Here is a 21,650-nt window from a genome sequence, read left to right on the forward strand (position 1 = left end):
TAAGCAATGGCAGCCGTGCCGGTTTTTTGATGCTGAGCTATTTTGATGTAAAAGCTAATTTCATTTAAGTTTCAGTCGCTCACTGCTGTTTTGTGTTAGCTGATGATTTTAAGTAGCATTAGCTCGAAGTTCTGTTTCAAAGAACTAAGATATTTGGGATACATTGTTGGAGGTAGCAAACTGAAGACTGATCCAGCGAAAGTGGAAACGATAGTAAAGCAGGATAGAAGTTTAATGGGTACCGCAGGGAGGTATCGAAGCTTTATAGTCGACTTTGTCACCATTGCGACTCGAAACCCTCAAAAAAGGAAAACGATTCACAAAGGAAGGAAGCTCTTATAAGTATCCCCGTCCTAACACACCCGGACTTTACCAAACGCTTCAACGTTCAGTGTGATGCCTCAAACTTAGGAATAGGAGCTATATTGTTCCAAAGAGACGATGAGATATTACTATGTGACTAAGAGGGAATGTTTGGCGGTGGTGATGACCATTAAAAAGTCCTGGTCATATATTGAGTTGATGCACTTCACAGTTATAACTGACCACAATAGTTTTTTTCATGTCACATCGAGATCTGAGCGGAAGGTTAGCCGGACGGAGTCTACATTTGCAGGCATGTTCTTTGAGGTAGAGCACCATAAAAGTATCCAGAACATAGTACCTGATACTCTGTAAATGTATGATATGGAGTAGATTTTTCTGTTGAAGTCCTTAATCGACCTCGATTCCTTAGCTTTTAAAACAGATAAATACGTTGCCTTGATAGACAAAATCGAAAATAATTCTTCACAACTTCCTGATCTAAATGTGGTTGATGGTTTTGTATATAAACAAACTCAGTTCTACGATGGTATTTCCCTTAACGAAGGTTTGGCCTTGAAGTTATGGGTACCCAGCGAAATGACCCAGCAAATTATTGAAAAAGCACACTATCCACTACTAGTCTCTCATGGAGATCTCCACAAGATACCTCGGAGGGTAAAAGAGTACTTTTTTCTGGCCAAGACTGAATACGCTAGTTAGAAATTTTGTACAGAATCGGGAAATTTGCAAAGAGACGAAACCATTAAAGAAAAGCCTTTCCAATGAATTTATGTACACTATTTAGGTCCTTACCCTAGAACCAAACCGGGAAACTGTTTCATTATCATTCTGGTAGTCCACCTTCCAGAATATGTCTTGCTAAGGGCCATGACCAAAGAAAATTCGAGAAATGTAGTAAAATTTTTAATAAGTGAAGTATCTCATAAATTTGGAACCCTAAAATTAATTGTGTCTGCTAATGGTAAACCATATATTAGCAAAGAGGTAGAATACCTTAAAGGTTTGAAATAAAGCGGAGATCCCAGATAAAATATTAACTCGAAACGTTTACACGAAAATATTTAAAATAAGCTCATAATTCTAACTTAACTTAAAGCTACCTTAATTTTAAATTTTTCCTATACTCATCCAAAAGTCGCAAGAGTGCTGGAAGATCCAGTTGAATTTACGACGTGGACCCCAACGTACATAGGCATTGTTTGTCATAAGCATAAGCAAATTCGAAACTTGAAATAAACGGTGAAAAATATAGCTAAAATAATCAAAATATCGTATACAGGGAGGTTCCGTAATATCGGAGCTGTGCGAAGACCTGGAACAGCATAGATAAATTTCTTTCACAAGCTGTAGCATCCATTACGAACTTCAAATACCACATCTCAAATAATTTCGGTGGGTATTGTACCTAAACTCGTCAAAATACCGAATATAGGGAGGTACTGATATATGGGGCCAAAACGGAGACGTGGACCTGCATAGACAATTTTCTGTCACAGACGAGTTCCCTTTTTATACCCTCCACCATACTATGGAGGGTATATTAATTTTGTCATTCCGTTTGTAACTCCTCGAAATACTCACGTCAGACCCAACAAAGTATATATATTCTTGATCAGCGTAAAATTCTAAGACGATTTAGCCATGTCCGTCTGTCTGTCTGTCCGTCTGTCTGTCTGTCTGTCTGTTGTAATCACGATATCTTTCGAACGAATTGAGATAGAAGGCTAAAATTTTGCACACATGTATATTTTTCCAGTAGGCAGGTTAAGTTCGCAAATGGGTCATGTAGGTCCAAGTTTTCATATAGCCCCCATATAACGGTACCTCTCGATATTCGGTATTTTGATGATTTTAGCGACATTATTCACCGGAATTGTTTCAAATTTGGCATTTGAAGTTCGTAATGGATACTACAGCCTAAGACAGAAAATTATCTGTGCAGGTCCACGTCTTCGTATAGCCCCCATATAACGGTACCCCCCGATATTCGGTATTTTGATGATTTTAGCGACATTATTTAACGGAACCGTTCCAAATTTGGTATTTGAAGTTCGTAAAAGATACTGCAGCAGAAAACAGAAAATGGACCATGTAGGTCCACGTCTTCGTATAGCCCCCATATACCGTACCCCCCGATATTCGGTATTTTGATGATTTTAGCGACATTATTTAACGGAACCGTTCCAAATTTGGTATTTGAAGTTCGTAATAGATACTGCAGCAGAAAACAGAAAATGGACCATGTAGGTCCACGTCTTCGTATAGGCCCCATTAACCGTACCCCCCGATATTCGGTATTTTGATGATTTTAGCGACATTATTTACCGGGATTGTTTTAAATTTCGCATTTGAAGTTCGTAATGGATACTTCAGCCCATGCCAGAAAATTTTCTGTGCAGGTCCACGTCTTGGTATAGCCCCCATATAACGGAACCCCCTATATTCGGTATTTTGATGATTTTAGCTACATTATAAACAAATTTTTCTTCATGTTTCGCATTTAAATGTTGTAATAACTTATGACAAAAGTTGCCTATGCATGTATACGTCGTCGTATAGACATTCGGTATTTTTAAGATTTTAACAGAATTTTTAAAGGATTTTTTATTTTATTTTTTTATTTATTTATTTATTTTATTTTTTTTGGAAATTGCCAAATTTGTACCAAATGGTGGAGGGTATTAAAAGTTCGGCCCGGCCGAACTTACAGCTTTTTTACTTGTTTATTAGTGAGTTGTATTCGTCGGCATATACGAATTTGTTTTTGTGTACGAATAATGCAAGATCGTTTTCCATCTTGGATTTCAGCTGCTGTAAGGTCTTGTGATGAGGTGCGAAGATGTTGTCTATTTGCTCCAGTATTTTTCCAGAGTCTTAGAGCATATGTGAATGATCGATAAACTTTAGCTAAAGAGGAGAATTTTTTAACTGGTCATCTCTTTCCACGGAAAGAGTCATTACTTTTGCCGTTTTGGCTTCCAAATTTGTATCACTTAGGGAATCATGTGATGGCCATCGGTCTTTTGGCATTCTGAGCCATTGAGGTCCCTGCCACCAGAGATCACTAATCTTTAGCTCTGCAGGCGAACATCCACGGCTCGCAATATCAGCTGGACTATTTTCTGAATCAACATGTCTCCATTTTTCTTGACCAACAATATCCGCAATTTCCGAGAGTCAATTTCCAACAAATGTGCTCCAATGACAAGGAGGCTTTTTTAACCATGCTAAGACGATGGTAGAATCGGTCCAAAATTGTGTCGAATATTTTGATATTTGTAGGCTAGTTACAATGGATTTTGCTAATTTTGATAGTAATACTGCCCTGCATAACTCGAGTCTGTGTATTGATAGTTTTTTAATAGGAGCGACACGAGTCTTTGCTGCTAATAAGAATGTATGTGTCTTATGGTCAGTATTTTGATCCTAATATATAGAGTGTCTCCATACGCGTTTTCCGACGAGTCACATCCATGACTCTCTACAGAACCATCTAGCGTGTATTGAATCCATCGAGAAACTCTGAGATATTCAATATCTTTGCTATTTCTCACAAAATTGTTCCAGTTCATCTGAGTTATTGGCTTTAATTGATCATCCCAGTCAATTTTGTCTAGCCATATTTGTTGCATTATTAGCTTAGCTACAACAACCACCGGTGGCTCAAACAATTTGGCTATCCTTGATAAAACCTCTCGTTTTGAAGATACAGTTTTATTTTCCATTGCAGGTGGTGTGAAAGAAAAATAATCGCCTGAGATATTCCATCGAATTCCAAGGGTCTTAGTAGAAGCATCTTCGGAAATGTCTAGCCAATTGAGTGGTATGATTACAGTGATTCCGCAAATAAATATCAATAGGTGTTCTTTATATGCTAGTTAAGGTGTGAGTACATAAGCTGCTTGGCATCAGGGCTAGGCATGTCAAATTATAGGGAAAAACGGCTGAAGCAGTCGAGTGATATGTCACACAATATGCTATGCGAAGACTTTAAGCTGCTTTTGTACTCACACCTATACTTAAACAAATAATGCCTGTATTGAAAGTGTTTTTGACTTACATTTGTTCCCTTTTCCCCTCAAAAAGTAGGCAGTTTATTTTGTTAGTTTTTAAATGTTTATTTCAGCTTTATTTATTTATTTTAGCCTAAGTTTAGTTTAATATAGATTTGAGTAGGGAAAATTCAATATTTTAGCTAATTTCACTTCCAATTTTAGTTCACCTATACATTCTTATATCATATTTTAGCTCCGTTAATTCTAGTGAGCGCAGTACAAATTATCAAAATTTTCTGCCCCCTCATAAGGCGTGTAAAATATCTAGTTCCATGACTGATTTTTGATGGGACCAGAAAATAAATAGCCCAGTTCCGAGTTGCAGGTTTTTACGTCTCCTATACAGGCATCAGTGCACCCATCTTTTCGAATTGCTGCATAGGTATCGGCACCCAGTTCTACATCGACAGTTGTGTTACCTCAGGGTCTGCTAAAGCACGGTTGGTAAAGCTGATGGTGGGATTCTCTAGAATTGTGTCTGAATATAGCCATCTTGGAAGGTCGTCAATAATAATGGCGTTGACTTTTAAGGATCAAGTACTATTTGGCCGACGGGGTGAAATCATGAAAGTTTTGAAACGTTCTCCTTTGTAGGTGGGAGACGGCAGACCCATCCGTCGGAAAGCAGCGTAAGAGATTTTGGACATTGTTGCTGATAGGCCGATGATGGCCCGTAACTTCGTAAACCCCTCGAACCCTCCCGCAGTTATTGGCACCATGGCCGTTGGTACGAAAACTAAATCCCATGCAAAGGCTGGAGTGGTAATTGCCTCGACGTTGATTGCTGCCTCCTCCAGTTGAGATGCCCTTTGAATAAAATTATGATTCTGATATTTGTATCGTCGGCAGCCGGTTAGGGAGGAACAGTCTGAAGCCAAATGACCACGCGTGAGACAATTTCGGCAGTAGTCGCTCCGCTCAACCGTTTGGTATTTTTGAAAGGGAGTCTGGTTGCGAAATCTGTTGCAAGAACTTAAGGCATGGTCCTCTTGACATAACCCACACGAGAACATTCAGAAACATGGTCGCTCAAAGCGGGGATTGGTTCGGGTACTTGATCGGCTTCTTTGTCTTATGTCAGTGGAAGTGGGTCTCATTTCGTCTCGGCGGGTTGGTCTGTTTGAGCTGCATACTATTCGGCGAGTGGCAGTGCTAGGGCTGGGGCTGCGTTCGGCTCTTCTCCAGATTTGAGTAGGCAAGTAGGCAGCCATATCTAAAAAACAACGAGATGCGAGTACAAGTTTTTTTTGGAACTGTATACGTCTAGTCAGTCGCAAAACAATTTGACAATTTTTGTTATGGGTCTGCTAATGTTGCCACTTGGTGTCCGTATGTCAACAACCCTGGTATTTTGATCACTACCTGGAAAAGTTTTTTTCAATACGACCTAACATCCATTCATGCGGACCCAACCTATAATCTTTTACGACGACAAAATCTCCTTTTTTGACATTCTCTTTTTCATATTTACACTTAGTTCTTCTGTGAAGTTCGTGAAGATTCTTCCACCTGCTGCAAGAATATTGTGAAATAACTTTGAGCCTTTTCCACCGATTGTCTAAGTTTAAATCTGTATCTGAAATATCTGGTTCAGCTGGTGTAAGAATAGATGTTCCTACTAAAAAATGACCAGGAGTCAAAGGGGAAAGGTCATTTGGGTCGTCGCTAGCAGGACTTAAGGGTCGCGAATAAAATAGTAGTAAATTCTTCAAAAGTCAAATTAATTTTTGGTATACTCGCAAATGAACTTTAAATGAGCACCAAGCGGAATGAATTTCGGAGTAAGATTTTGAGTGAAGTTGTTTTGAATCGTTCTATTTTAAATATTTTTCATGAAAGCTAATCTATTTCGTTTAAGTAGATCAACCGCTCCCACAAAGTTGTCCGTTGTCCGAAAATATACAAGACGGACGATCGCGCCGACTTATAAACCTAGAAAAAGCGGCAAGAAACGCATATGTCGACAAATCGCTTGTGGGTTCTAAGTGTATAGCCTCGGTGGCGAAACAAACAAACAGGCACACATACCCTTTTGTAATAAGGCAGGCTCCTCCTGAATAACTTTTAATCTTAAAGGGTCCTGCAAAATCTACCCCTGTGTTTGTAAAGGGTCGAGAAGGAAAAGTACGTTCAGACCGTAGCGAAGCCATTATTTGAGTTTGGGTTTGTTTTTTTTTTTTTTGTAAATTAAGCAGATTCGACATTTTCATATGGTTTGTTTGAATACCGACTTTAGCCAAAAATCCATAATTCGGAACTTAGTACTTGTGTCATTAATTGATTGCCACAGTGTAAGGTGATCTTATTCGGTTCGCGTTCCTTTATCTCGTTTTTTATTATTATGTGGAATTGTTATAAGCAAGCGATGTGGAATTTTTATAAGCAGCACTGAACTCAAAAAAAACTTTTTTTTGGCAAAAAAACGAGTTAAACAATGGCAGCCGTGCCGGTTTTTTGATGCTGAGCTATTTTGATGTAAAAGCTAATTTCATTTAAGTTTCAGTCGCTCACTGCTGTTTTGTGTTAGCTGATGATTTTAAGTAGCATTAGCTCGAAGTTCTGTTTCAAAGAACTAAGATATTTGGGATACATTGTTGGAGGTAGCAAACTGAAGACTGATCCAGCGAAAGTGGAAACGATAGTAAAGCAGGATAGAAGTTTAATGGGTACCGCAGGGAGGTATCGAAGCTTTATAGTCGACTTTGTCACCATTGCGACTCGAAACCCTCAAAAAAGGAAAACGATTCACAAAGGAAGGAAGCTCTTATAAGTATCCCCGTCCTAACACACCCGGACTTTACCAAACGCTTCAACGTTCAGTGTGATGCCTCAAACTTAGGAATAGGAGCTATATTGTTCCAAAGAGACGATGAGATATTACTATGTGACTAAGAGGGAATGTTTGGCGGTGGTGATGACCATTAAAAAGTCCTGGTCATATATTGAGTTGATGCACTTCACAGTTATAACTGACCACAATAGTTTTTTTCATGTCTCATCGACATCTGAGCGGAAGGTTAGCCGGACGGAGTCTACATTTGCAGGCATGTTCTTTGAGGTAGAGCACCATAAAAGTACCCAGAACATAGTACCTGATACTCTGTAAATGTATGATATGGAGTAGATTTTTCTGTTGAAGTCCTTAATCGACCTCGATTCCTTAGCTTTTAAAACAGATAAATACGTTGCCTTGATAGACAAAATCGAAAATAATTCTTCACAACTTCCTGATATAAATGTGGTTAATGGTTTTGTATATAAACAAACTCAGTTCTACGATGGTATTTCCCTTAACGAAGGTTTGGCCTTGAAGTTATGGGTACCCAGTGAAATGACCCAGCAAATTATTGAAAAAAGCACACTATCCACTACTAGTCTCTCATGGAGATCTCCCCAAGACACCTCGGAGGGTAAAAGAGTACTTTTTTCTGTCCAAGTCTGAATACGCAAGTTAGAAATTTTGTACAGAATCGGAAAATTTTCAAAGAGACGAAACCAACTAATTCGACCCTTCGTCCACCTATGGAAGCGGAAACAATTAAAGAAAAGCCTTTCCAACAATTATTATCATTCTGGTAGTCCACCTTCCAGAATATGTCTTGCTAAGAGCCATGGCCAAAGAAAATTCGAGAAATGTAGTAAAATTTTTAATAAGTGAAGTATCTCATAAATTTGGAACCCTAAAATTAATTGTGTCTGCTAATGGTAAACCATATATTAGCAAAGAGGTAGAATACCTTAAAGGTTTGAAATAAAGCGGAGATCCCAGATAAAATATTAACTCGAAACGTTTACACGAAAATATTTAAAATAAGCTCATAATTCTAACTTAACTTAAAGCTACCTTAATTTTAAATTTTTCCTATACTCATCCAAAAGTCGCAAGAGTGCTGGAAGATCCAGTTGAATTTACGACGTGGACCCCAACGTACATAGGCATTGTTTGTCATAAGCATAAGCAAATTCGAAACTTGAAATAAACGGTGAAAAATATAGCTAAAATAATCAAAATATCGTATACAGGGAGGTTCCGTAATATCGGAGCTGTGCGAAGACCTGGAACAGCATAGATAAATTTCTTTCACAAGCTGTAGCATCCATTACGAACTTCAAATACCACATCTCAAATAATTTCGGTGGGTATTGTACCTAAACTCGTCAAAATACCGAATATAGGGAGGTACTGATATATGGGGCCAAAACGGAGACGTGGACCTGCATAGACAATTTTCTGTCACAGACGAGTTCCCTTTTTATACCCTCCACCATACTATGGAGGGTATATTAATTTTGTCATTCCGTTTGTAACTCCTCGAAATACTCACGTCAGACCCAACAAAGTATATATATTCTTGATCAGCGTAAAATTCTAAGACGATTTAGCCATGTCCGTCTGTCTGTCTGTCTGTTGTAATCACGCTATCTTTCGAACGAATTGAGATAGAAGGCTAAAATTTTGCACACATGTATATTTTTCCAGTAGGCAGGTTAAGTTCGCAAATGGGTCATGTAGGTCCAAGTTTTCATATAGCCCCCATATAACGGTACCTCTCGATATTCGGTATTTTGATGATTTTAGCGACATTATTCACCGGAATTGTTTCAAATTTGGCATTAGAAGTTCGTAATGGATACTACAGCCTAAGACAGAAAATTATCTGTGCAGGTCCACGTCTTCGTATAGCCCCCATATAACGGTACCCCCCGATATTCGGTATTTTGATGATTTTAGCGACATTATTTAACGGAACCGTTCCAAATTTGGTATTTGAAGTTCGTAAAAGATACTGCAGCAGAAAACAGAAAATGGACCATGTAGGTCCACGTCTTCGTATAGCCCCCATATACCGTACCCCCCGATATTCGGTATTTTGATGATTTTAGCGACATTATTTAACGGAACCGTTCCAAATTTGGTATTTGAAGTTCGTAATAGATACTGCAGCAGAAAACAGAAAATGGACCATGTAGGTCCACGTCTTCGTATAGGCCCCATTAACCGTACCCCCCGATATTCGGTATTTTGATGATTTTAGCGACATTATTTACCGGGATTGTTTTAAATTTCGCATTTGAAGTTCGTAATGGATACTTCAGCCCATGCCAGAAAATTGTCTGTGCAGGTCCACGTCTTGGTATAGCCCCCATATAACGGAACCCCCTATATTCGGTATTTTGATGATTTTAGCTACATTATAAACAAATTTTTCTTCATGTTTCGCATTTAAATGTTGTAATAACTTATGACAAAAGTTGCCTATGCATGTATACGTCGTCGTATAGACATTCGGTATTTTTAAGATTTTAACAGAATTTTTAAAGGATTTTTTTATTTTATTTTTTTATTTATTTATTTATTTTATTTTTTTTGGAAATTGCCAAATTTGTACCAAATGGTGGAGGGTATTAAAAGTTCGGCCCGGCCGAACTTACAGCTTTTTTACTTGTTTATTAGTGAGTTGTATTCGTCGGCATATACGAATTTGTTTTTGTGTACGAATAATGCAAGATCGTTTTCCATCTTGGATTTCAGCTGCTGTAAGGTCTTGTGATGAGGTGCGAAGATGTTGTCTATTTGCTCCAGTATTTTTCCAGAGTCTTAGAGCATATGTGAATGATCGATAAACTTTAGCTAAAGAGGAGAATTTTTTAACTGGTCATCTCTTTCCACGGAAAGAGTCATTACTTTTGCCGTTTTGGCTTCCAAATTTGTATCACTTAGGGAATCATGTGATGGCCATTGGTCTTTTGGCATTCTGAGCCATTGAGGTCCCTGCCACCAGAGATCACTAATCTTTAGCTCTGCAGGCGAACATCCACGGCTCGCAATATCAGCTGGACTATTTTCTGAATCAACATGTCTCCATTTTTCTTGACCAACAATATCCGCAATTTCCGAGAGTCAATTTCCAACAAATGTGCTCCAATGACAAGGAGGCTTTTTTAACCATGCTAAGACGATGGTAGAATCGGTCCAAAATTGTGTCGAATATTTTGATATTTGTAGGCTAGTTACAATGGATTTTGCTAATTTTGATAGTAATACTGCCCTGCATAACTCGAGTCTGTGTATTGATAGTTTTTTAATAGGAGCGACACGAGTCTTTGCTGCTAATAAGAATGTATGTGTCTTATGGTCAGTATTTTGATCCTAATATATAGAGTGTCTCCATACGAGTTTTCCGACGAGTCACATCCATGACTCTCTACAGAACCATCTAGCGTGTATTGAATCCATCGAGAAACTCTGAGATATTCAATATCTTTGCTATTTCTCACAAAATTGTTCCAGTTCATCTGAGTTATTGGCTTTAATTGATCATCCCAGTCAATTTTGTCTAGCCAGATTTGTTGCATTATTAGCTTAGCTACAACAACCACCGGTGGCTCAAACAATTTGGCTATCCTTGATAAAACCTCTCGTTTTGAAGATACAGTTTTATTTTCCATTGCAGGTGGTGTGAAAGAAAAATAATCGCCTGAGATATTCCATCGAATTCCAAGGGTCTTAGTAGAAGCATCTTCGGAAATGTCTAGCCAATTGAGTGGTATGATTACAGTGATTCCGCAAATAAATATCAATAGGTGTTCTTTATATGCTAGTTAAGGTGTGAGTACATAAGCTGCTTGGCATCAGGGCTAGGCATGTCAAATTATAGGGAAAAACGGCTGAAGCAGTCGAGTGATATGTCACACAATATGCTATGCGAAGACTTTAAGCTGCTTTTGTACTCACACCTATACTTAAACAAATAATGCCTGTATTGAAAGTGTTTTTGACTTACATTTGTTCCCTTTTTCCCTCAAAAAGTAGGCAGTTTATTTTGTTAGTTTTTAAATGTTTATTTCAGTTTTATTTATTTATTTTAGCCTAAGTTTAGTTTAATATAGATTTGAGTAGGGAAAATTCAATATTTTAGCTAATTTCACTTCCAATTTTAGTTCACCTATACATTCTTATATCATATTTTAGCTCCGTTAATTCTAGTGAGCGCAGTACAAATTATCAACATTTTCTGCCCCCTCATAAGGCGTGTAAAATATCTAGTTCCATGACTGATTTTTGATGGGACCAGAAAATAAATAGCCCAGTTCCGAGTTGCAGGTTTTTACGTCTCCTATACAGGCATCAGTGCACCCATCTTTTCGAATTGCTGCATAGGTATCGGCACCCAGTTCTACATCGACAGTTGTGTTACCTCAGGGTCTGCTAAAGCACGGTTGGTAAAGCTGATGGTGGGATTCTCTAGAATTGAGTCTTAATATAGCCATCTTGGAAGGTCGTCAATAATAATGGCGTTGACTTTTAAGGATCAAGTACTATTTGGTCGACGGGGTGAAATCATGAAAGTTTTGAAACGTTCTCCTTTGTAGGTGGGAGACGGCAGACCCATCCGTCGGAAAGCAGCGTAAGAGATTTTGGACATTGTTGCTGATAGGCCGATGATGGCCCGTAACTTCGTAAACCCCTCGAACCCTCCCGCAGTTATTGGCACCATGGCCGTTGGTACGAAAACTAAATCCCATGCAAAGGCTGGAGTGGTAATTGCCTCGACGTTGATTGCTGCCTCCTCCAGTTGAGATGCCCTTTGAATAAAATTATGATTCTGATTTTTGTATCGTCGGCAGCCGGTTAGGAGGAACAAATGACCACGCGTGAGACAATTTCGGCAGTAGTCGCTCCGCTCAACCGTTTGGTATTTTTGAAAGGGAGTCTGGTTGCGAAATCTGTTGCAAGAACTTAAGGCATGGTCCTCTTGACATAACCCACACGAGAACATTCAGAAACATGGTCGCTCAAAGCGGGGATTGGTTCGGGTACTTGATCGGCTTCTTTGTCTTATGTCAGTGGAAGTGGGTCTCATTTCGTCTCGGCGGGTTGGTCTGTTTGAGCTGCATACTATTCGCGAGTGGCAGTGCTAGGGCTGGGGCTGCGTTCGGCTCTTCTCCAGATTTGAGTAGGCAAGTAGGCAGCCATATCTAAAAAACAACGAGATGCGAGTACAAGTTTTTTTTTGGAACTGTATACGTCTAGTCAGTCGCAAAACAATTTGACAATTTTTGTTATGGGTCTGCTAATGTTGCCACTTGGTGTCCGTATGTCAACAACCCTGGTATTTTGATCACTACCTGGAAAAGTTTTTTTCAATACGACCTAACATCCATTCATGCGGACCCAACCTATAATCTTTTACGACGACAAAATCTCCTTCTTTGACATTCTATTTTTCATATTTACACTTAGTTCTTCTGTGAAGTTCGTGAAGATTCTTCCACCTGCTGCAAGAATATTGTGAAATAACTTTGAGCCTTTTCCACCGATTGTCTAAGTTTAAATCTGTATCTGAAATATCTGGTTCAGCTGGTGTAAGAATAGATGTTCCTACTAAAAAATGACCAGGAGTCAAAGAGGAAAGGTCATTTGGGTCGTCGCTAGTAGTAAATTCTTCAAAAGTCAAATTAATTTTTGGTATACTCGCAAATGAACTTTAAATGAGCACCAGGAGCACCAAGCGGAATGAATTTCGGAGTAAGATTTTGAGTGAAGTTGTTTTGAGTCGTTCTATTTTAAATATTTTTCATGAAAGCTAATCTATTTCGTTTAAGTAGATCAACCGCTCCCACAAAGTTTGTTCCGTTGTCCGAAAATATACAAGACGGGCGATCGCGCCGACTTACAAACCTAGAAAACGTGGCAAGAAACGCATATGTCGACAAATCGCTTGTGGGTTCTAAGTGTATAGCCTTGGGGCGAAACAAACAAACAGGCACACATACCCTTTTGTAATAAAGCAGGCTCCTCCTGAATAACTTTTAATCTTAAAGGGTCCTGCAAAATCTACCCCTGTGTTTGTAAAGGGTCGAGAAGGAAAAGTACGTTCAGACGGTAGCGAAGAAATTATTTGGGTTTGTTTTTTGGGAATTAAGCAGATTCGACATTTTCATATGGTTTGTTTGAATACCGACTTTAGCCAAAAATCTATAATTCGGAACTTAGTACTTGTGTCATTAATTGATTGCCACCGTGTAAGGTGATCTTCTTCGGTTCGCCTTTCTTTATCTTGTTTTTTTTATTATAATGTGGAATTGTTATAAGCAAGCGATGTGGAATTTTTATAAGCCGCACTGAACTCAAAAAATACTTTTTTTTGGCAAAAAAATGAGCGAAGTAATAGCAGCGGTGCTTGTTTTTTGATGCTGAGCTATTTTGATGTAAAATATAATTTCATTTTAGTTTCAGTCGCTCACTGCTATTTTGTGTTAGCTGATGATTTCAAGTAGCATTAGCTCGAAGTTCTGTTTCAAAGAACTAAGATATTTGGGATACATTGTTGGAGGTAGCAAACTGAAGACTGATCCAGCGAAAGTGGAAACGATAGTAAAGCAGGATAGAAGTTTAATGGGTACCGCAGCGAGGTATCGAAGCTTTATAGTCGACTTTGTCACCATTGCGACTCGAAACCCTCAAAAAAGGAAAACGATTCACAAAGGAGGCCAAGGTGGCATTTGAAAAATTGAAGGAAGCTCTTATAAGTATCCCCGTCCTAACACACCCGGACTTTACCAAACGCTTCAACGTTCAGTGTGATGCCTCAAACTTAGGAATAGGAGCTATATTGTTCCAAAGAGACGATGAGATATTACTATGTGACTAAGAGGGAATGTTCGGCGGTGGTGATGACCATTAAAAAGTAATGGCCATATATTGAGTTGATGCACTTCACAGTTATAACTGACCACAGTAGTTTTTTTCATGTCACATCGAGATCTGAGCGGAAGGTTAGCCGGACGGAGTCTACATTTGCAGGCATGTTCTTTGAGGTAGAGCACCATAAAAGTACTCAGAACATAGTACCTGATACTCTGTAAATGTATGATATGGAGTAGATTTTTCTGGTGAAGTCCTTAATCGACCTTGATTCCTTAGCTTTTAAAACAAATGAATACTTAGCCTTGATAGACACAATCGAAAATAATTCTTCACAACTTCCTGATCTAAATGTGGTTGATGGTTTTGTATATAAACAAACTCAGTTCTACGATGGTATTTCCCTTAACGAAGGTTTGGCTTTGAAGTTATGGGTACCCAGCGAAATGACCCAGCAAATTATTGAAAAAGCACACTATCCACTACTAGTCTCTCATGGAGATCTCCCCAAGACACCTCGGAGGGTAAAAGAGTACTTTTTTCTGGCCAAGTCTGAATACGCAAGTTAGAAATTTTGTACAGAATCAGAATTTAAAGAAAAGCCTTTCCAATGAATTTATGTAGACTTTTTAGGTCCTTATCCACAGCCAAAACGGGAAACTGTTTCATTATCATTCTGGTAGTCCACCTTTCAGAATATGTCTTGCTAAGGGCTATGGCCAAATAAAATTCGAAAAATGTAGTAAAGTTTTTAATTTGGAACCCTAAAAGTAATTGTGTCTGATAATGGTAAACCATATATTAGCATAGAGGTAGAATACCTTAAAGGTTTAAATTAAAGCGGAGACCCCGGAATAAAATTTTAACTCACAACGTCTACACGAAAGTATTTAAAATAAACTCTTAATTGTAACTTAACTTAAAGCTACCTTAATTTTAAATTTTTCCTATACTCACCCAAAATTCGCAAGAGTGCCGGAAGAAAGTATTGCCTGAATTGGAGACATTTTTATTAGCATTATTTAAGATATAATATTAAGAGGACTTATCTGAATTTCTACTTATTAAGTGTCTTTTATTTTTCCCAAGTTTATACTAGCTGTATGACAGCTCTTTCTTCATGAGTGTATGGATAAAGGTTGAAACATTTCTCCAGGCAAAGAAGAACTATGAATTAGTGAAATGTTATTATGTTGGATTGTTGACAAAAAATAAACGAAGAAGTTAAAAATGACAAGTTAAAAAGCAGGAAACTCGGCCGGGCCGAAATGTTCAAAAAATAAAATCCTTAAAGAAATTCTGTTAAAAATTTAAAAATACCGAATATTGCCGTTATATTGGGGTCTATACGACGTGGACCCTAACGTACATAGGCATTGTTTGTCATAGGCATATTCAAATTCGAAACTTGAAATAAACGGTGAATAATATAGCTAAAATAATCAAAATATCGTATACAGGGAGGTGCCGTTATATCGGAGCTGTGCGAAGACCTAGATCAGCATACACAATTTGTTTTCACAGGCTGTAGCTTCCATTACGAACTTCAAATACCACATCTCAAACAATTTCGGTGGGTACTGTACCTAAGCTCGTCAAAATACCGAATATAGGGGGTACTGATATATGGGGCCTAAACGAAGACCTGGACCTGCAAAGACAATTTTCTGTCTTAGGCTGTAGTATCCATTACGAACTTCAAATACCAAATTTGAAACAATTCCGGTGAATAATGTCTCTAAAATCATTAAAATACCGAAAATTGAAAGGTACTATTATATGGGGGCTATTTGAAAACGTAGACCTACATGGCCCATTTACGAACTTAACTGCCTACCTGCCTACTGGAAAAATAAACATGTGTGCAAAATTTTAGCCTTCTATCTCAATTCTTTCGAAAGATAGCGTGATTACCACAGACAGACGGACATGACTAAACCGTCTTAGAATTTTACGCTGATCAAGAATATATATACTTTGTTGGGTCTGACATGAGTATTTCAAGGAGTTACAAACGGAATGACAAAATTAATATACCCTCCATAGTATGGTGTAGGGTATAAAAATGGGTATAAAATGTCAGTCTCAAGCCATACTTACAAAGTTGTTTGGCTAAAATTTGTTATAAAATACAATATTTACGTTTATAACAAGTAAAAAAGCTGTAAGTTCGGCCGGGCCGAACTTTTAATACCCTCCACCATTTGGTACAAATTTGGCAATTTCCAAAAAAAATAAAATAAATAAATAAATAAAAAAATAAAATAAAAAAAATCCTTTAAAAATTCTGTTAAAATCTTAAAAATACCGAATGTCTATACGACGACGTATACATGCATAGGCAACTTTTGTCATAAGTTATTACAACATTTAAATGCGAAACATGAAGAAAAATTTGTTTATAATGTAGCTAAAATCATCAAAATACCGAATATAGGGGGTTCCGTTATATGGGGGCTATACCAAGACGTGGACCTGCACAGACAATTTTCTGGCATGGGCTGAAGTATCCATTACGAACTTCAAATGCGAAATTTAAAACAATCCCGGTAAATAATGTCGCTAAAATCATCAAAATACCGAATATCGGGGGGTACGGTATATGGGGCCTATACGAAGACGTGGACCTACATGGTCCATTTTCTGTTTTCTGCTGCAGTATCTATTACGAACTTCAAATACCAAATTTGGAACGGTTCCGTTAAATAATGTCGCTAAAATCATCAAAATACCGAATATCGGGGGGTACGGTATATGGGGCCTATACGAAGACGTGGACCTACATGGTCCATTTTCTGTTTTCTGCTGCAGTATCTATTACGAAGTTCAAATACCAAATTTGGAACGGTTCCGTTAAATAATGTCGCTAAAATCATCAAAATACCGAATATCGGAGGGTACCGTTATATGGGGGCTATACGAAGACGTGGACCTGCACAGATAATTTTCTGTCTTAGGCTGTAGTATCCATTACGAACTTCAAATGCCAAATTTGAAACAATTCCGGTGAATAATGTCGCTAAAATCATCAAAATACCGAATATCGAGAGGTACCGTTATATGGGGGCTATATGAAAACTTGGACCTACATGACCCATTTACGAACTTAACCTGCCTACTGGAAAAATATACATGTGTGCAAAATTTTAGCCTTCTTTCTCAATTCGTTCGAAAGATAGCGTGATTACAACAGACAGACAGACAGACAGACGGACAGACAGACAGACAGACACACAGACAGACAGACGGACATGGCTAAATCGTCTTAGAATTTTACGCTGATCAAGAATATATATACTTCGTTGGGTCTGACGTGAGTATTTCGAGGAGTTACAAACGGAATGACAAAATTAATATACCCTCCATAGTATGGTGGAGGGTATAAAAAGGGAGATGTTTCTCATTTTTCAGAGCAAACTATGAAATGAAATTGAATTAAAACATCTTACGTTTAATCCTGAAGCGCTGACGGTAGTCCCACTATAAGTCTCGGCTAGAATATTTGATAATGGTACAGTTCGGAACCCCGTCTGTTTTTTTATACCCTCCACCATACTATGGAGGGTATATTAATTTTGTCATTCCGTTTGTAACTCCTTGAAATACTCATGTCAGACCCAACAAAGTATATATATTCTTGATCAGCGTAAAATTCTAAGACGATTAACCAAGTCCGTCTGTCTGTCTGTCTGTTGTAATCACGCTATCTTTCGAACGAATTGAGATAGAAGGCTAAAATTTTGCACACATGTATATTTTGCCAGTAGGCAGGCTAAGTTCGTAAATGGGCCATGTAGATCCAAGAAATCATATAGCCCCCATATAACGGTACCTCCCGATATTCGGTATTTTGATGATTTTAGCGACATTGTTTACCGGAATCGTTTAAAAGTTGGCATTTGAAGTTCGTAATTCGTTCGTAACAGCCTAAGACAGAAAATAATCTATGTAGGTCCACGTCTTCGTATAGCCCCAATATAATGGTATCCCCCGATATTTGGTATGTTGATGATTTTAGCGACATTATTTAACGGAATCGTTCCAAATTTGGTATTTGAAGTTCATAATAGATACTGCAGCATAAAACAGAAAATGGGCCATGTAGGTCCACATCTTCGTATAGCCCCCATATACCATACCCCCCGGTATTCGGTACTTTGATGATTTTAGCGACATTATTTACCGGAATCGTTTCAAAGTTGGCATTTGAAGTTCGTAATAGATGCTGCAGCATTAAACAGAAAATGGGCCATGTAGGTGTAAGGTGATCTTCTTCGAATTGAGATAGAAGGCTAAAATTTTGCACACATGTATATTTTGCCAGTAGGCAGGCTAAGTTCGTAAATGGGCCATGTAGATCCAAGAAATCATATAGCCCCCATATAACGGTACCTCCCGATATTCGGTATTTTGATGATTTTAGCGACATTGTTTACCGGAATCGTTTAAAAGTTGGCATTTGAAGTTCGTAATTCGTTCGTAACAGCCTAAGACAGAAAATAATCTATGTAGGTCCACGTCTTCGTATAGCCCCTATATAATGGTATCCCCCGATATTTGGTATTTTGATGATTTTAGCGACATTATTTATCGGAATCGTTCCAAATTTGGTATTTGAAGTTCGTAATAGATACTGCAGCATAAAACAGAAAATGGGCCATGTAGGTCCACATCTTCGTATAGCCCCCATATACCATACCCCCCGGTATTCGGTACTTTGATGATTTTAACGACATTATTTACCGGAATCGTTTCAAAGTTGGCATTTGAAGTTCGTAATAGATGCTGCAGCATTAAACAGAAAATGGGCCATGTAGGTGTAAGGTGATCTTCTTCGGTTCGCGTTATTTAATCTTGTTTTTTTATTATAATGTGGAATTGTTATAAGCAAGCGATGTGGAATTGTTATAAGCAGCACTGAACTCAAAAAATACTTTTTTGGCAAAAAAAAGAGCGAAGTAATAGCAGCGCTGCTTGTTTTTTGATGCTGAGCTATTTTGATGTAAAAGCTAATTTCATTTTAGTTTCAGTCGCTCACTGCTATTTTGTGTTAGCTGATGATTTCAAGTAGCATTAGCTCGAAGTTCTGTTTCAAAGAACTAAGATATTTGGGATACATTGTTGGAGGTAGCAAACTGAAGACTGATCCAGCGAAAGTGGAAACGGTAGTAAAGCAGGATAGAAGTTTAATGGGTACCGCAGCGAGGTAACGAAGCTTTATAGTCGACTTTGTCACCATTGCGACTCGAAACCCTCAAAAAAGGAAAACGATTCACAAAGGAGGCCAAGGTGGCATTTGAAAAATTGAAGGAAGCTCTTATAAGTATCCCCGTCCTAACACACCCGGACTTTACCAAACGCTTCAACGTTCAGTGTGATGCCTCAAACTTAGGAATAGGAGCTATATTGTTCCAAAGAGACGATGAGATATTACTATGTGACTAAGAGGGAATGTTCGGCGGTGGTGATGACCATTAAAAAGTAATGACCATATATTGAGTTGATGCACTTCACAGTTATAACTGACCACAGTAGTGTTTTTCATGTCACATCGAGATCTGAGCGGAAGGTTAGCCGGACGGAGTCTACATTTGCAGGCATGTTCTTTGAGGCAGAGCACCATAAAAATACCCAGAACATAGTACCTGATACTCTGTAAATGTATGATATGGAGTAGATTTTTCTGGTGAAGTCCTTAATCTACCTTGATTCCTTAGCTTTTAAAACAGATGAATACTTAGCCTTGATAGACACAATCGAAAATAATTCTTCACAACTTCCTGATCTAAATGTGGTTGATGGTTTTGTATATAAACAAACTCAGTTCTACGATGGTATTTCCCTTAACGAAGGTTTGGCCTTGAAGTTATGGGTACCCAGCGAAATGACCCAGCAAATTATTGAAAAAGCACACTATCCACTACTAGTCAGTCATGGAGATCTCCCCAAGACACCTCGGAGGGTAAAAGAGTATTTTTTTCTGGCCAAGTCTGAATACGCAAGTTAGAAATTTTGTACAGAATCAGAATTTAAAGAAAAGCCTTTCCAATGAATTTATGTAGACTTTTTAGGTCCTTATCCACAGCCAAAACGGGAAACTGATTCATTATCATTCTGGTAGTCCACCTTTCAGAATATGTCTTGCTAAGGGCTATGGCCAAAGAAAATTCGAAAAATGTAGTAAAGTTTTTAATTTGGAACCCTAAAAGTAATTGTGTCTGATAATGGTAAACCATATATTAGCATAGAGGTAGAATACCTTAAAGGTTTAAATTAAAGCGGAGATCCCAGGATGAAATATAAACTCACAACGTCTACTCGAAAGTATTTAAAATAAACTCTTAATTGTAACTTAACTTAAAGCTACCTTAATTTTAAATTTTTCCTATACTCACCCAAAATTCGCAAGAGTGCCGGAAGAAAGTATTGCCTGAATTGGAGACATTTTTATTAGTATTATTTAAGATATAATATTAAGAGGACTAACCTGAATTTCTACTTACTAAGTGTCTTTTATTATTCCCAAGTTTATACTAGCTGTATGACAGCTCTTTCTTCATGAGTGTATGGGTAAAGGTTGATACATTTCTTCAGGCAAAGAAGAACTATGAATTAGTGAAATGTTATTATGTTGGACTGTTGACAAAAAATAAATGAAGAAGTTAAAAATGACAAGTTAAAAAGCAGGAAACTCGGCCGGGCCGAAATGTTCAAAAAATAAAATCCTTAAAGAAATTCTGTTAAAAATTTAAAAATAACGAATATAGCCGTTATATTGGAGTCTATACGACGTGGACCCCAACGTACATAGGCATTGTTTGTCATAACCATGTTCAAATTCGAAACTTGAAATAAACGGTGAATAATATAGCTAAAATAATCAAAATATCGTATACAGGGAGGTGCCGTTATATCGGAGCTGTGCGAAGACCTAGATCAGCATACACAATTTGTTTTCACAGGCTGTAGCTTCCATTACGAACTTCAAATACCACATCTCAAACAATTTCGGTGGGTACTATACCTAAGCTCGTCAAAATACCGAATATAGGGGGTACTGATATATGGGGCCTAAAAGAAGACCTGGACCTGCATAGACAATTTTCTGTCTTAGGCTGTAGTATCCATTACGAACTTCTAATACCAAATTTGGAACGGTTCCGTTAAATAATGTCGCTAAAATCATCAAAATACCGAATATCGGAGGGTACCGTTATATGGGGGCTATACGAAGACGTGGACCTGCACAGATAATTTTCTGTCTTAGGCTGTAGTATCCATTACGAACTTCAAATGCCAAATTTGAAACAATTCCGGTGAATAATGTCGCTAAAATCATCAAAATACCGAATATCGAGAGGTACCGTTATATGGGGGCTATATGAAAACTTGGACCTACATGACCCATTTACGAACTTAACCTGCCTACTGGAAAAATATACATGTGTGCAAAATTTTAGCCTTCTTTCTCAATTCGTTCGAAAGATAGCGTGATTACAACAGACAGACAGACAGACAGACGGACAGACAGACAGACAGACACACAGACAGACAGACGGACATGGCTAAATCGTCTTAGAATTTTACGCTGATCAAGAATATATATACTTCGTTGGGTC

General features: G+C 38.0%; 1 long non-coding RNA gene across 4 annotated transcripts in view; it reads right to left on the reverse strand.

Moving 5' to 3' along the window:
- Positions 1–2,451: 2,451 nt before the first annotated feature.
- The window catches only part of LOC131804839 (uncharacterized), a 51,385-nt gene continuing 32,186 nt past the window's right edge, over positions 2,452–21,650 (reverse strand). For 2 of the 4 annotated variants that reach the window (XR_009343331.1, XR_009343329.1), the window contains 3 exons: positions 20,519–20,667; positions 20,427–20,461; positions 15,097–15,198 (listed from right to left, as the gene is read on the reverse strand). This is a non-coding gene — a long non-coding RNA (uncharacterized LOC131804839). Of the gene's footprint in view, positions 12,363–14,988; positions 15,024–15,096; positions 15,199–20,426; positions 20,462–20,518; positions 20,668–21,650 lie in introns of those variants that run through there. The other 2 variants (XR_009343332.1, XR_009343330.1) reach the window with 2 other exon arrangements.

Source organism: Musca domestica, unplaced genomic scaffold (assembly GCF_030504385.1).
Source record: "Musca domestica strain aabys unplaced genomic scaffold, Musca_domestica.polishedcontigs.V.1.1 5, whole genome shotgun sequence".
Taxonomy (NCBI): domain Eukaryota; kingdom Metazoa; phylum Arthropoda; class Insecta; order Diptera; family Muscidae; genus Musca; species Musca domestica.